We start from the raw sequence: 15,317 nt of genomic DNA on the forward strand, positions 1-15,317 counted from the left end.
ACACCTTTTCTTTGTGTAACGAAACATGAACAACCATTGATTGCTATGTTATATGTTGTTGAGATATATAAAAGTAATAAAATCATTAATGTAGTCTCACCTAACAACTTAAGCTTTTGGGTTGAATTGGTTCTTTACATGGTATCAGAGCCTCGTGTCCCGGGTTCGATCATCGCCGCCTCCCATTTTCTTTCAAGTTGAATTTCTTTGTTCGCACACCCTTCAAGCCCAGTGGGCTCTCGTGTGAGGGGGCGTGTTGAGATATATAAAACCATTAATGTAGCCTCACCCAACAGCTTAAGTTTTTGGGTTAAATTGGTTCTTTACATATGTTATTATACCATTTAATATCATCAGGTTTCAAAGATGAACGAAAAATACTCTGGTTTTCATTAGGGAAAATTACTCTGTAGACTACAAAACACGAGACAGAATCATATCCTAATTTCTAATTAAAATGCTTACTTCAAACCTTTAAAGTTTAAAATGCAGAAGTTAACTGATATCCATAATATTGATGGATAGTTTGCTGTATTAAACTCTTCCTGTTGTTAGTCCTTTAGTTTCATCAATACATTTCTTTATTTATTATTTCACCATTTGAATTTTGAACATAACAAATATACACAGATTCATAAGTTTCTGGCTTTTCCTTTACATTTTCAGCTCTCAAATAAGACCTTTTCTAAAAAGCACGAACAATAAGAAAATCAGAAAAAGGTTCATGAGGAAGATTGTTTTGTCAGAAATAAAGAAAATAAATTTGATAAAAACCTATATTGATCCAAATTAATATCCCATAGTGAACAATAAATTGGTTCAAATTCAAACCCCCTATTGGGAGGGAAAAAAATAGAGGTATTGGTTTTAATGGAATTGAATAGATTCCAAAAGGTTCCACTCCATTCCACCACATTTTAAAGAATTCAACTAATAACAATTATGTTATTTCATTCCATTCCTCCATTTTTCCACTTACTAAACATAACATGAAATTCTCAAGTACAAGACTTTAAAAAGATTATTATTTCTCCTCAACTTTTTGGATAGCACGTTCTCTCATATGCGGCATCTATTTATCAGAATCTACTCACTGTAATTTTTCTTTTTCTTTTTTAAACTTACCCATATAGTCTGAAACAATTTAAATGAGATCTTTCCAGGAAATAACTTTGAACAAACGGACTCTTAAATGATCATATCTTAGGGGGCTTCTCAGAATGGTCATATTTAGTCACACTCTTCTCGCAGTTAATATTTCACAATCAAGGGTGTAGTACTTTTTGCAGTAGATATTGTATAAACAATGGAAAGATGGTTGAAAGAAAAAAATCTCTATTTGTGATGGCTTGTGATCAAGGGTGTAGTACTTTTTGCAGTAGCAATCCTTCTATATCGTCGAAGGAAAAAATCTCTATTTGAGATGGCTTGTTTATGTACCTATGAATTCTGGGTTGAATTGATGGGAACTTATTGGCCTCTATTATCCGTATAATACAAGAGCCACAATTCTAGATTTCCATTTTGTGGGTGGAATGCTTAATCTCTTACCTATTTTCAAGAAAAATTTCATATAATATTTTCTTAAAATGTGTGAAGACCTTCAACATAACGCTCAATGCAAATTTGAAGGCTATACCTGGGGATTTTGATGGTGAGAAGTATACCAACAAAGGTTTAACACAAGGGAAACAAATGTACTAACAGAAACTTGGAACAAATGGGGTATATATCTTGCTTTTTTATTGATATTTATAATGTGGCAACAAGCAGAAAGTATTGTTGAAGATGAAATGTAAAACGATCAAATTATAGATATTACAAGTTCACAACTCCAAGCACATATATGAAAAAGAAATACAAATGTATTATATCCTAAAACACTATCAAATCATGGTAAGTTTCTTCAAACAACGATTTTGCAACTCATTACTTGAGCACAAACCAGATCTTATATTGTAATCTCCAATATTATTATATATCTTGCACGTGCAACAACCTATGACGCTTTCATCCCTAATCAGAAGATTGTAGCATATCTGCAATAAATTGAAAACTTTATTGTACGGATATTAATGTGGTGAAACGAAAGATAAAAACAGAGTTTTAGTCATCTGAATAAATGAAATTGAAAATGTATCTAACCAAGTAAGGGAGTACCAAAACATGGAGACAAGAAGCACTTTTAGTTTTAGGAGGCTAAAACATTAGTGAAGATATCCTAATAAATCAATTCAAATTCTCGAAATTTGACACAGTAACTGTAATTGCTTCCCGAAAATAATCATGATTTTGAGTGCTATAGTAAATACTTTAAGAGAAATGTTTTTCTCAAGTTACATAAAATTTTTTATCTCATGTCGCAGATACATCACAATCCGAGCCAGCATTTTTTTTTTTTTTTCTTTTAACCGTGGGATCCACCCAATTATGTCTCTACATGAGATAATACTATCTCATGTAGCATGAGAAAAGCATTTCCCATACTTTAATCCGGGAGACATGGTTCAAAAGAAAATGGAATATAATGAAACTGTACATATAAACTCTGTGATGGGAAATCAATCGTAGATTCATAGTGTCCGTAGCAGCACTAGAAAATAAGTGAAAACAAATCATCTCTTATGTCCACGAAGACAAAGCTGGTTTTGCTAAGAGAGAAAAAACTTGTCCCTGTTGTTAATTTAGTTACCAAGAAACAAATTCATGTATGCATTTTGTAAGGAAGACATCAAAACTGGTACATATTAAATTACAAGTGTAATATGCACTTCTAATTACAAGTGCAATACATAACAGTGTGCACATCAAAACTGATACATCAAAATTTTCTTTTCTAACTTTTTTTGTTGTAAGATGCACTCCAGTTAAAGCAATATTGTAGCAAGTTAGAATGTATAAGATAGGATGTACAATTACATTAGTAACTTCTGGCAATTAGATTCATGTCTATATGAGTTTTTCCTTCTTCTTTTTTAAAAAAAAAAATAAAAATAAAAATATTTCCCTTTCCAAATGAGAAGTAATTATTGATTTGGGTATCTGCATCAGAAGGAAAAATAAAATAAAAATAAAACAAAGAACTTGAAAAAAAGAAGCTATCAGTACCTGTTATATTCACCTTACGCGCCGAACCATATTCACTGTCAATTTGTTCAAGAAACTGAGGTAAGCATTTCTCGAAGGTTTCCAAAGTATTATTGACCCTATTAAGCCCCAAAAGCCTGTGAAGTATCCTAGCCCCATACTCATGTATAATGCTTCATAGAAAACTGAATTATCATCTTTATCATGTGATGTTGGTCCTTGAGGCTTTACTGGTTTGTCATCTTCAGGACAACTTTTGTCAAGTGGTTTACCACAAAGATCCATATTTCCTTCAAAACTAGAGGCATTAAAGCTCTACAGTTGCGTCCCCAATGGGATTTTTCCATAGAGAGAGTTGTTTGACAAGTCTAACACAGCTAAACGGTCAATATGAGAAAGAGCTGAAGGAATTGTTCCAAACAAGTGATTTCTTGACAAATCAAGAAATTCTAGTGAATTTAAATTCCCAATCTCTGAAGGAATTTCTCCACTTAAATTGTTTTTTGATAAATTCAAAGAAACTAATCCAAGCAACTGAACAACTTCAGTTGGTATTTCACCTGTTAGATGATTACTTGAAAGATCAATGCTCTTTAGAAGAAACTCTGGATTCCAAAACACATAGTCTTGACCTTTCCACATCAATAACACGTTAACGTTAGACTCGTAAATGTCAACATAACTCTCTTTAGAAGATATTTTTCTTTTCCTTACAATTTCCCTTGAGATTATTATACTCCTTTCCGTCAAATGGTGGTAGCTCAGTTGGCGCATGGGAGCTGAGCAGGTGGAGGTGAGCGTATGTGTTCGATCTTTTCCAGTACCACCTTTGGGAGAAGTTTAAAGTCTTAATCCTGGACCCCGTCCCAAATCGGACTAGTCGCAAAACGATGAACCGATTGAAATATTTAAAAAAAAGAAAAAGTATACTCCTTTCCATCATTGCACTAAAATTCTTCAGACATGTTGGAATTCGTTCTGATAAGTTATTCCTTGAAAGATCCAAGAGATTATCCGCCTCAAATAACATAAATATAAAGGAAGACTTCCAAAGAAGCTATTTACTCGCAGGCTCAAGATTTTCAAATTCTGTAGACTTTGCCCAATCCATGAGGGTATTGGACCGGACAAAAAATTTTCACCCACATCTAATATAACCAAATTGGTGCAATTCTTCAAAGTGAAAGGTAGTTCTCCAATTAAACTGTTGTTTCGTAAAACCAATGCTTTCAAATTAACAAGGGTGTCCATGGACTGTGGAATCTTCCCTGACAATCTATTACAGCTTAGATCAAGAAATCGTAATTAATTTAGATTCTCCCAACAATCAGGAAGCTGTCCCCTTATTTGATTATTTGACAAATCCAAAGTGCGCATGTTTGTAGTTGTGCTTTCCCACACAGGAATGTGTTCAAAAGGAAATATAGTGTTGGTGTTTCAAGGCTGCTGTTGATGTCCTATTTTTTAAGAGTTAATTAGTTGTTTTTTAAATTGATTAGTCTTTTGTTTAGGAGTTTGTTTACTGCATTTTACTGTTATTGCTTTGTTAGTTTGTTGCTGATTTTGTGGACCAACAAAATCAGCTGGTTAGTAGCAACTGCATGAGCTCAGTTTTGTATTTAAAACAAGTTCATTAGTCAGAATAAAAAATAAGCTGTTGCACAATATTGTTACTGATGTTTGTTTTTCTCATAAAAGATCAACATTGGTATCAAGAGCCTTATTGATCTTAAGGGGCTGAGTGACTTGAGAAATTAATGGAGGGAGGATTGAGTGGTTTTTCAGCAATGGCTCCACCAATATTCGATGGAGAAAATTATCAAGCATGGGCAGTGAGAATGCAAGCCTATCTAGAGGGTTGCGATTTTTGGGAAGCTGTAGAACAAGATTATGAAGTTGCTCCCCTTCCTGATAATCCAACCATCAATCAGATCAAGTTTCATAAGGAGAGAATAACAAGAAAAGCAAAGGCAAAGTCTTGTTTATATGCTGCTGTCTCACCTGCCATTTTCAGCAGAATTATGGCTTGTGAATCAGCTCAAGCTATTTGGGACTTCCTCAAAGATGAGTATAAAGGAGATGAGAGGATTAGAAGCATGAAGGGGTTGAATCTAATCACACAATTTGAGAGATTGCAGATGAAGGAGTCTGAAACAATTAAGGAGTATTCTGATAAGTTGGTAAATATTGCAAATCAAGCAAGAGCTCTAGGCACTGACCTCTCTGATAATAGGCTAGTGCAAAAGGTTCTTGTCTCCTTGCCCGAAAGGTTTGAAGCAACCATTGCATCTTTGGAGAATACCAAGGATTTGTCTCAAATCAAGTTGGCAGAATTGCTAAGTGCTCTGCAAGCACAAGAGCAGAGAAGGTTAATGAGGCTTGAAGGAAGTACAGAAGGAGCTTTGCAGGCTAAAGAACAGCATAAAGTAAGATGGAAGAAAGGAGATGACAGTAGTGGTTCAGAAGCTGCTGCTGGAGAGAACAATGCAATCAACTCTAAGAACAATTGGGGCGGGCATTCCTCATGTAAGCATTGTGGAAAGCAGAATCACCCGCACTTCAGATGTTGGAAGAGGCCAGATGTAAAGTGCAGAAAGTGTCATAGGCTTGGACACATTGAAAGGTTCTGCAAAGAAAAGGGAGATCAGCAGCAAGGTGAGGCACATGTTGTAGACCAGCATGAGGCAGATCAATTATTTGCTGCCTCTTGTTTCTCCTCTAGTGCTCCATGTGATAGTTGGCTTGTTGATAGTGGTTGCACAAACCACATGACAAGTGATGAAAAGCTATTTAGAGACCTTGACAAGTCATTGCAGTCAAGAGTGAGAATTGGAAATGGAGAGTATCTAGAAGTGAAAGGTAAAGGGACTGTAGCAATAAAGAGCTATGCCGGAACTAAGCTGGTTTCTGGTGTGATGTACGTGCCTGATATTGATCAAAATTTGCTGAGTGTGGGGCAGTTGGTAGAAAAGGGATTTAAAGTGATATTTGAAGAAGGGAAGTGTTTGATCTTTGACTCAAATGGTCAGGAGCTGTTCAGAATAAAGATGCAACAGAAGAGTTTTTCTCTAAATCCCCTTGAGAAGGAGCAAGCAGCATTCAAGTGTCAGGCTAGTGATTCAGAAATATGGCACAAAAGGTTGGGGCATTTTCATTACAAAGGCTTACTATTCATGCAGAAGAATGAAATGGCAACTGGGTTACCAATCCTGGAGGAGCAGATCACAAGGTGCAAAGCTTGTTTTTTGGGCAAACAGACAAGACTTCCTTTCAAAGAATCCACCTGGAGAGCGACAAAGAACCTACAACTAATTCATACAGATCTGTGTGGTCCTCACGTGACTCCTTCACTAAATGGCAGCAGGTATTTTCTTATCTTCATTGATGATTATACTAGAATGTGCTGGATTTATTTTATGAAGCAAAAGTCAGAAATTGCTGAGATATTTCTGAAGTTTAAGAGATGGGTTGAGACTCAAAGTGGCTGCAAAATTCAAGTCATCAGATCTGATAATGGAACAGAATACACATCACAAAGGTTTAACACTTTCTGTGAGGAAGCTGGAATTGAGCATCAACTTACTGTTCCTTATTCTCCACAGCAAAATGGAGTTAGTGAAAGAAAGAATAGAACCATTATGGAAATGACTAGGTGTCTGCTGCATGAGAAGAATCTACCAAAAGAATTTTGGGCAGAAGCAGCAAACACAACTGTTTTTTATTAAATAGACTGTCTACAAGGGTACTGGAAAAGAAGACAACTTTCGAAGCTTGGTTTGGTTTCAAGCCATTTCTAAAATTTTTGAAAGTGTTTGGTTGTTTGTGTTTTTCTCACATTCCACAGGTCAAGAGAGACAAGCTAGGAGAAAAAGTTGAACCTGGAATTTTCATTGGCTACAGTCTGGTGTCAAAAGCCTACAAGATCTATCAACCACAGACAAAGAAGGTGATCAATAGCAGGGATGTTCAGTTCCTAGAAGATGAGCAGTGGGACTGGACAGATGAGCCACAAGCAAAGCATAAGGAGGTCTCACTGGATTATGATGAGCTAGTAGATGATGATCCAATTAGAGGTACCAGATCTCTGATTGATATATATCAGAGGTGTAGTGTGGCTGTTTTGGAGCCTTCAAGTTATGAGGAAGCTAAAAGTGATCAGAGGTGGATGAATGCTATGAAGGAAGAGTTGGCTATGATAGAAAAAAATCAGACATGGGAGCTGATAGAAAGACCTGAGGACAGGAAAATGATTGGAGTAAAATGGGTTTTCAGGACCAAACTCAATCCTGATGGCTCAGTGAATAAGCATAAAGCCAGGTTAGTGGTGAAGGGATATGCACAGGTTTGGGGCGTTGATTTCTCAGAAACCTTTGCTCCGGTTGCAAGACTAGATACAATTAGAATGATTCTTGCCTTGGCAGCTCAACAAGGATGGAAAGTGTATCAGTTAGATGTGAAATCTGCTTTTTTGAATGGAGAGTTGCAAAAGGAGATTTATGTTGAGCAGCCAGAAGGCTTTGTCACACCAGATAAGGAGGAGAAGGTTTATTTGCTGAGAAAAGCTCTCTATGGTTTGAAGCAAGCTCATAGAGCATGGTACAGCAAGATGGATGAGCACTTGCTGGGTTTGGGTTTCATAAAAAGTCTTAGTGAATCCACTTTATATGTCAAGAAGTTAGCATCTGACTTAGTGGTGGTGTCTCTTTACGTGGATGATATGCTGGTAACAGGGAGTAATAATTCTCAGATTACTGCATTCAAAAGGGAAATGATGAAAACGTTTGAAATGACTGATCTTGGTGAGATGTCATATATTTTGGGGATGGAGGTTAGACAAACTGAAAATGAAATTTTTATCTATCAAAAGAAGTACTTGAAGGAGATTCTGAAAAGATTCAACATGGAGGAGTGCAAGTACTCCAATGGGTCAAAAGGAAAAGTTTCAAAAGAAAGATGAATCGGAATCTGCAGATGAAAGAGTTTATAGGAGTTTAATTGGCTGCCTTATGTATCTCACTGCAACTAGGCCAGACATTATGTTTACCGTAAGTGTCTTGTCTAGGTTTCTTAATTGTCCAAGTGAACTGCATATGGTAGCTGCAAAAAGGGTGTTAAGGTACTTGAAAGGTACTCTTTCATATGGAATCAAATTCTGCAGAATTCAGAAGTTTAAGTTGCAAGGGTATTCTGATAGTGACTGGGCTGGATCAGTGGATGATATGAAAAGTACTTCAGGTTATTGTTTTACATTTGGGTCAGCTTGTTTTTCTTGGTGTTCAAAGAAGCAGGAAATAGTGGCCCAATCAACTGCAGAAGCTGAGTTCATTGCAGCTACTGCAGCTGTAAACCAAGCATTATGGTTGAAGAAGCTGATGGATGACCTGCATTTGGAGCAAAAAGAAGGCATATAAGTATTTGTGGATAATCAAGCTGCTCTAGCTATTTCACAGAATCCAGTATTTCATGGAAGAACAAAGCATTTTAATATCAAGTATTATTTTTTGAGAGAAGTGCAGAAGGCTGGAGAAGTGAAGCTAATGTACTGCAGTTCAGAAAACCAAATTGCAGATATATTCACCAAGTCATTTCACGTTAGTCGATTTGAATTTCTCAGGGAGAAGCTAGGAGTGTGCAGCACTTGATCCGGGAGGAAAATGTTGGTGTTTCAAGGCTGCTGTTGATGTCCTATTTTTTAGGAGTTAATTAGTTGTTTTTTAAATTGATTAGTCTTTTGTTTAGGAGTTTGTTTACTGCATTTTACTGTTATTGCTTTGTTAGTTTGTTGCTGATTTTGTGGACCAACAAAATCAGCTGGTTAGTAGCAACTGCATGAGCTCAGTTTTGTATTTAAAACAAGTTCATTAGTCAGAATAAAAAATAAGCTGTTGCACAATATTGTTTCTGATGTTTTTTTTTCTCATAAAAGATCAACAGTCCCCTTATTTGATTATTTGACAAATCCAAAGTGCGCATGTTTGTAGTTGTGCTTTTCCTACACAGGAATGTGTTCAAATCTGAAATATTGTGGTCTCTAAGATGAACGGGACAAAAGGAAAAAGCGCGATGCTGATCCAAAATGCCGTCGTTTGACTAATTGAATTACACCTATTTAGACCACTTCATTTCTTTTGTCCCTTAAATCTGTCTATTATAATTTAAGCGGCGTTTGATACACGGACAAAAATTATTTTTCTAAGAAACTGATCTTGACATTTTTATTTCTCCATATTTGGTACAAAGATTATAAGAATGTCCCTGGGAAAATTAGATTACTAAAATTTCATTGTAAAGGCAAATTACAAAGGAAATTCCTAAGAAAGAATACCACTAATATAAGTGGTATTTTCAAATTCCCACTCGGTGGGAATATTTTCAATATTTTTTGGACTAAATTATCCTCCCTTTCTCTTTTTTCGTTCGTCTTCTTCGTTGAGGTGTAAAGTTGAGATTTTTGCAAGCTTGAATGGAGGAATAGTCCAAGGAGTGGCCTAAGGAAACAATCATAGGGTCTTCCATGAGAGAACCTGAAATGGGGCATAGGAACTCTTCAAGGGGGTTTTGGGTTTTGAAGATGGTGGTTGTGAACTTTGGTGGTGGAAGATCTTCTTCCATTTCTTTGTTGATTGGTTATGAAAATTTCGCCCGATCTATTAAGTACACATAAAGTTTTTTCAGCTTATGATTTGATAGTGGTGGAGGGAGGTGGACTGCCGGTAGGGAGGAAAACGGTGGCTAGAGCGATAGTTGGATCTTGTTATTCAAGACAGTGGGTGATATTAAATCAAATATAAATCAGAAGAGGGTAGATGATCAGAATTATCACTGTGCAATTATAAATATTAAAAAAAGACTTACTTGATAGGTATGAAACAGACAGAATCAGAAGAATGAAAAATGCAGTATCAGAGGAATAAAATCCGAGCCTATAGAACGTGTCTCTTGAAGACAATCTTCCCCCTCACTGATGCCAAAGTTTGATGAACACTTGTCTCCCAGGATAGAACGGATTTCGTCTGAAGAATGGTGGCACTACCAATCAACAGCCCAAACAAACACAACTGAATGCCAGAGGAAACTACACCGGAGTATGAACAGGAATATGCTAACCGGAAGGAGAAAATTTCTGGCAGAGTTTCAGTGTAGGAAAAAATTGGATCCATTTTTTGAAGGTGTCAGTGTCTATTTATAGACAACGTAAGGTCACGTTTCAAAAGGCACCTATTCGACGACGAAACAACACATCCGTTGGACACGAAAAGACACATTCGTTCAACACGAAAAGACACCCATTCAAGGATGAAACAACATGTCCGTTAGGATGAAACAACATGTCTGTTAGGATGAAACAACACATCCTTTAGGATGAAAAGATACATCTGTTTGTCGACGAAAAGGCACACCTTTTCACTACCAAACTTCTTATTCATAACCAATAGATTGTCTACACAATTTATATATATATAATTCCAACAGGTCTTTGATAAACCATGAAGTTATTTTTGTAAAATTACTTCATATTCTCATCAATATTTTACAATCAACCATACATGTCACCAGAAAAATTGACTCAATATTCTCGAGAATATTTTGGCCTTCCAAATAATTTTTTTAATCACATTTTCGAAAAACTCATTTTTCCATAATATTCCCGAAAATTATGATTCTCGGATAAAAAAAATTTCTCCTATAATAAATATCACTTATATGGATATTGAATTTACTACAATTAGTCAACTAAAAATATAACTCAATATACAATCCACGATGGAGTCTGTATATGTAAAGATTAATAGATAAAGGTTTGGCTTCAGTAGAACGAAGTATTTGACTCTTCAATCCTCTCATTTTAAATTCCATCAAATTCAATCTGAATCAAATACTATGACCTTAAAAACACTATCCTCTTCTTTTATATTTGTGTGTGCAGTGGAGGCTCAATAGAGAAGAGGATGATTGGTATTGTTATAAACAACCACTTTAACTTAAAATATTAAGGTATTGGGTGAGAGTTTTTTTAATGGTTTATATTATTCTCTAATACATCCTCTTACGCAAGAGCCCTTTGGACTTGAAGCATGGATATTGTATAGGCCCAATTTTTTTTTTTTGGTTTACGTTATGCTTATTTAATTCCATAAACGAGGGCGGTAAAGATCGAATTCGTGACCTTATGGTGACTGAAGCTCTGATACTATGTAAAGAATCACTTCAATCCAAAACCTTAAGTATTGGATGAGAGTATGGTTTATATTATTATAATACGCCTAACTCATTTAATTAGAAAAGTGCATGTGATTAAATATTTAATCATGCATAAATGGGTTAAATTAAGTAAAAGGATCTAATTAAATAAATTAGGGTTCCTTTTGAGGTAAAAAATCATTATTCTAATGGTTTAAATGTCATGATTTAAGTTTTGAATATTACGAGCATATGTTATGGAATATTATTGAGTTGGAATATTGAAATTTGTGATGGATTAGTGTTGTTAATGAAGTTAGGATGTGAAATATATAACGCCCGGCCACCTCAAGAATCAACGACTATCCCCACATACTAACACGAGACTTTTCAGTGTGCTTTTTCCTCACTCGCACACTTCCCGGGAAAACTTCCAGGAGGTCACCCATCCCAGAATTGCTCCAAGTCAAGCACGCTTAACTGTAGAGTTCATCCGATCTGGGCTACCGAAAAGCATATGCATCTTGTTAGTATAGGTAGTACCAATTAATTCTTATAAGCTATCCCAAACTGTGCAGCCTCATACCTGCACAGTCTTTGGAATCCCTCTCTTTCGGGTGTCGATTCGATTAATCTGTTCATGTAACCCCCCGCTGGAAGCCTGTCAGGAGCCGCTCCTTGTCCATGCCCTTTTGCACCGGCGATCACTCCCCACCCTCGTCAGCGCTCGGGATGTTACATGCCCACCTGCTTCCGCCTGGTTCGTCCTCGAACCACACCGTACTGGAAGAGAGGCCTGCTCTGATACCACTTATAACATCGCCTGTATGTAATTGCAATAAAACAGCTAACTGAAAAGAAAAAGATATTCCGCATTTTTAATTAAGCGCTGCTTAATACGATAGTATGATAGCATTACCGGATATATACGGGGTGTTACAAAATAAGCATGAACATGTGTTTAAAGTTTGAAAAATTCCCTTGAATATCTCCCACTAGATTCTGCCATGGTGTGAAAAATTAGGGTTTAATGTTCAAAAAATAATTGGACATTTTGTGAAGGTTTATATTTAGAGGGAGGATATTTTGACTACCAAAAATTTCCACTACCACCTTACTACCTATCTAATCACCATTGGATTAACATTTTCTCTCTCTTTAAAAACTTTTTAACATTCTCTCTCTTTGATCCAATGGTGATTTGATAGGTAGTAAGGTGGTAGTGGACACTTTTGGTAGTCAAAATATCTCCCCTCTTATATTTATATGTAAGTTGTGAATTGAGTGGATTAATTGAATGACGCTTAGTGGTGTCTTATGTTTTGTGGCATATATGGATGAATTAATGTGTAAAAAGAGTTTTATTACCTAATGATGATTATGGTTGTATGATAAGCTTGAATTTGATGGACTAAAGCATTGGAATCATGAAATTGGCATGATTTCTTTTATGTGCCTCTTAGCCATTTACAAAGGAAGTATGTTTTTAGAGTGCTCGTTTGTGCTAATGAGTACTTGTATGACCTAAGGACTATATAATTAGATGTTTAAACCTTTGGTTGGGTTAGATAAAAAGAAAAATGAGTAAGTTCCTTCTTTTCACTTTTATCTTTTTTCAATCTCATCCTATCTTTCATTTGGATTCATCTATCACTGATCCAAATTAGTTTGGGATAAATGTGTTATTGATGTTGATGTTGATCTATTATTGAATGGTTGAGATTTATCACATCACATGATCGAGTTAAAATTAGATATAAGATGTTCCACTTTTAAGAGGAGTAATGAGTGTTCTAAAGGCCTTTTGGGACTATCCTAAGACTAAGTAAATATGTGGAATTTTGTGGGGATTTGTTGAACAAAGAACCACCCACTCATGGCCTAATATGATTAAGTAAAAAGAAAGTAAACAATAAAGTGTGTGTCTTGTATATTTATATGGAATTATATCATTTTATTGAGTTTTGTGTTGAATTCCTTCTCTATGTGTACCTAGGGACGATGAACGTTTGGACTCTCGGGGAGCCAGATAAGTAGCTTGTGCTACAAGTAAGCGAATTGGTAAAGCTTCAAGAGGTAAGCTCTATGTTTAAGGAGTCTTTTCCTGCTTGAGTGCTCCACCATGGTTAGTGAACTATGGTTGGATTGTATGATTGTATTTGATACTTTGTATAGATGCATTCATAGAGAGCTATTTGATAACATGATATGATTTGTTCTGATGTGATTCCTGTAATAGCCCGTTGTACACCGGTGTTGTTAACATTAATTATGATATTAAGCGCAGTTACAATCACAACAACTCATTTATAAAAATGCGAGTAAACTTTTTCCGTTTATTACGCGAGCATTTAAAACAATAAAAATCGTAATAAATAAAAGCTGTGACCGTAACTATAATCTCTTTGCGGAATAATTATTTAAACTACTTTTATAACATATGTTACATCTCTCAAGTCACTAAGGGGTTCCCATAAACCCACTTAGCTAAAATCTCACTTTTATGTTTTCTACCTATCCGAACATGGTTTGGTCTTTAATTTTTCGCGGACAAAATGCATACGAAAAGTCTCTCATCTTTTAATATGTTATTCTAGACTTAATTATCTTTCTATGAAGCTATGACACGAGTCATAAAGTTCTCGTTTGCTCCGAATATCGCCGTTTGAAGTTGGACAAGCAAATCTGCCAGCCATCCCCAAAACGGCTCCAAACAGCCTTCACTCAATAAATTATTATGGAAAATACACTCAACTAATTTCTCTCAAATTTTTATACAAAAAACTAGAAACCTCAAGAGTCAATTTGATATATCATACACCTAATTTGACCAAGAAACTAAGCAGGAATAATTTTCCCAATCTCGCACTGGATCTGCCACATGTGCAGTAACCAAATGCGCAGTGCATGTTCTCTGCCTTCTACAGGCCGACTCCCAACCCAGAAAAATCCCAAATTTTACGACTAGATAGAGGACATCTCAAGCTTCAAAACAGCATATATCACGTCCCTATCGGACTTCTGTGGAGGGAGATATGCTCTCCAAAGTTCACCTAAATTATGCCAATTTCTAAAAAATTCGCCAGAGTTTCCTTTGTTTTTCCAATAATTCCCCAGTTTGCAAAAGTGTTCTATGACCTTAATTTGTACCTAATAATCATTGGGTGGCACACACAAGGACCAGCAATGCCTTGGGGCTCTTACAACCCATCACAGTTTATATCCAATTACACAATTTCCATCACTTTACTTATATTTTCAAACTTAACATATTTCAATCACCATACTCCATTTGCATGCATTCTTTGAATTATAATGCATCATTCACATCCTAGAATAGGCCTATTGCCCTTTCATCATATTACATATTTCAATGTTACATCAAATCTCCATATTACAATTTACAACTCCTCTAAATGACATATTTCAATTACAACCCATAACTTTCAAATAAAACATGATAATTGCTCCAAGGTAAATCATGATAATAAAAGACTAAACTTAAACAAAATACATCATGAACAAAATGATAACAATAATCCTAATCATATGCATTGTTCATTACCTAAGTCTAGCCTAGGCCCAATGGCCTCAAAATGCAAAATACGTATAAATCCTCCAGTTCAACCTACGGGCTTCTTGCCCGCCGCTCCAACACCACTGCTACCTCCTGAAATAAAGTCCTCAAAGCGGGGTGAGATATACGAATATATCTCAGTAACCCAGAGGTTCTGGAGAGTACTCCGCCCAATGGCTCACTTCAATGCATATAAATAACATAACATAATATCCGAAAACGGGATAAAGCAAGGGATTTAGTGAAATAGGGGAGCAAAGGGATACAAATTACGACGAAGCTGGAATGGTCAATGCCAAAACCACGCAACGTCCAGCCTATTGGCTCGGCATATAAGCCTACGGGTTTCAAACCAAGGCGTCTTCCCAGAACATCAAACCAAGGAACCCTCCATCCATATCCACCTGAGACTTCCTAGTGTGCTCTTATCCGGATCACACCCCGCGACCCCAGGTCAACTGGAACTCCCTCA

General features: G+C 36.1%; 1 pseudogene; it reads right to left on the bottom strand.

Moving 5' to 3' along the window:
* Positions 1–3,117: 3,117 nt before the first annotated feature.
* On the bottom strand, positions 3,118–4,464 carry LOC133286478 (receptor-like protein EIX2; annotated as a pseudogene).
* Positions 4,465–15,317: the final 10,853 nt, after the last annotated feature.

Source organism: Gastrolobium bilobum, unplaced genomic scaffold (genome assembly GCF_033153095.1).
Source record: "Gastrolobium bilobum isolate Gb01-03AN ecotype WA unplaced genomic scaffold, APGP_CSIRO_Gbil_v1 utg148890, whole genome shotgun sequence".
Classification (NCBI taxonomy): Eukaryota; Viridiplantae; Streptophyta; class Magnoliopsida; order Fabales; family Fabaceae; genus Gastrolobium; species Gastrolobium bilobum.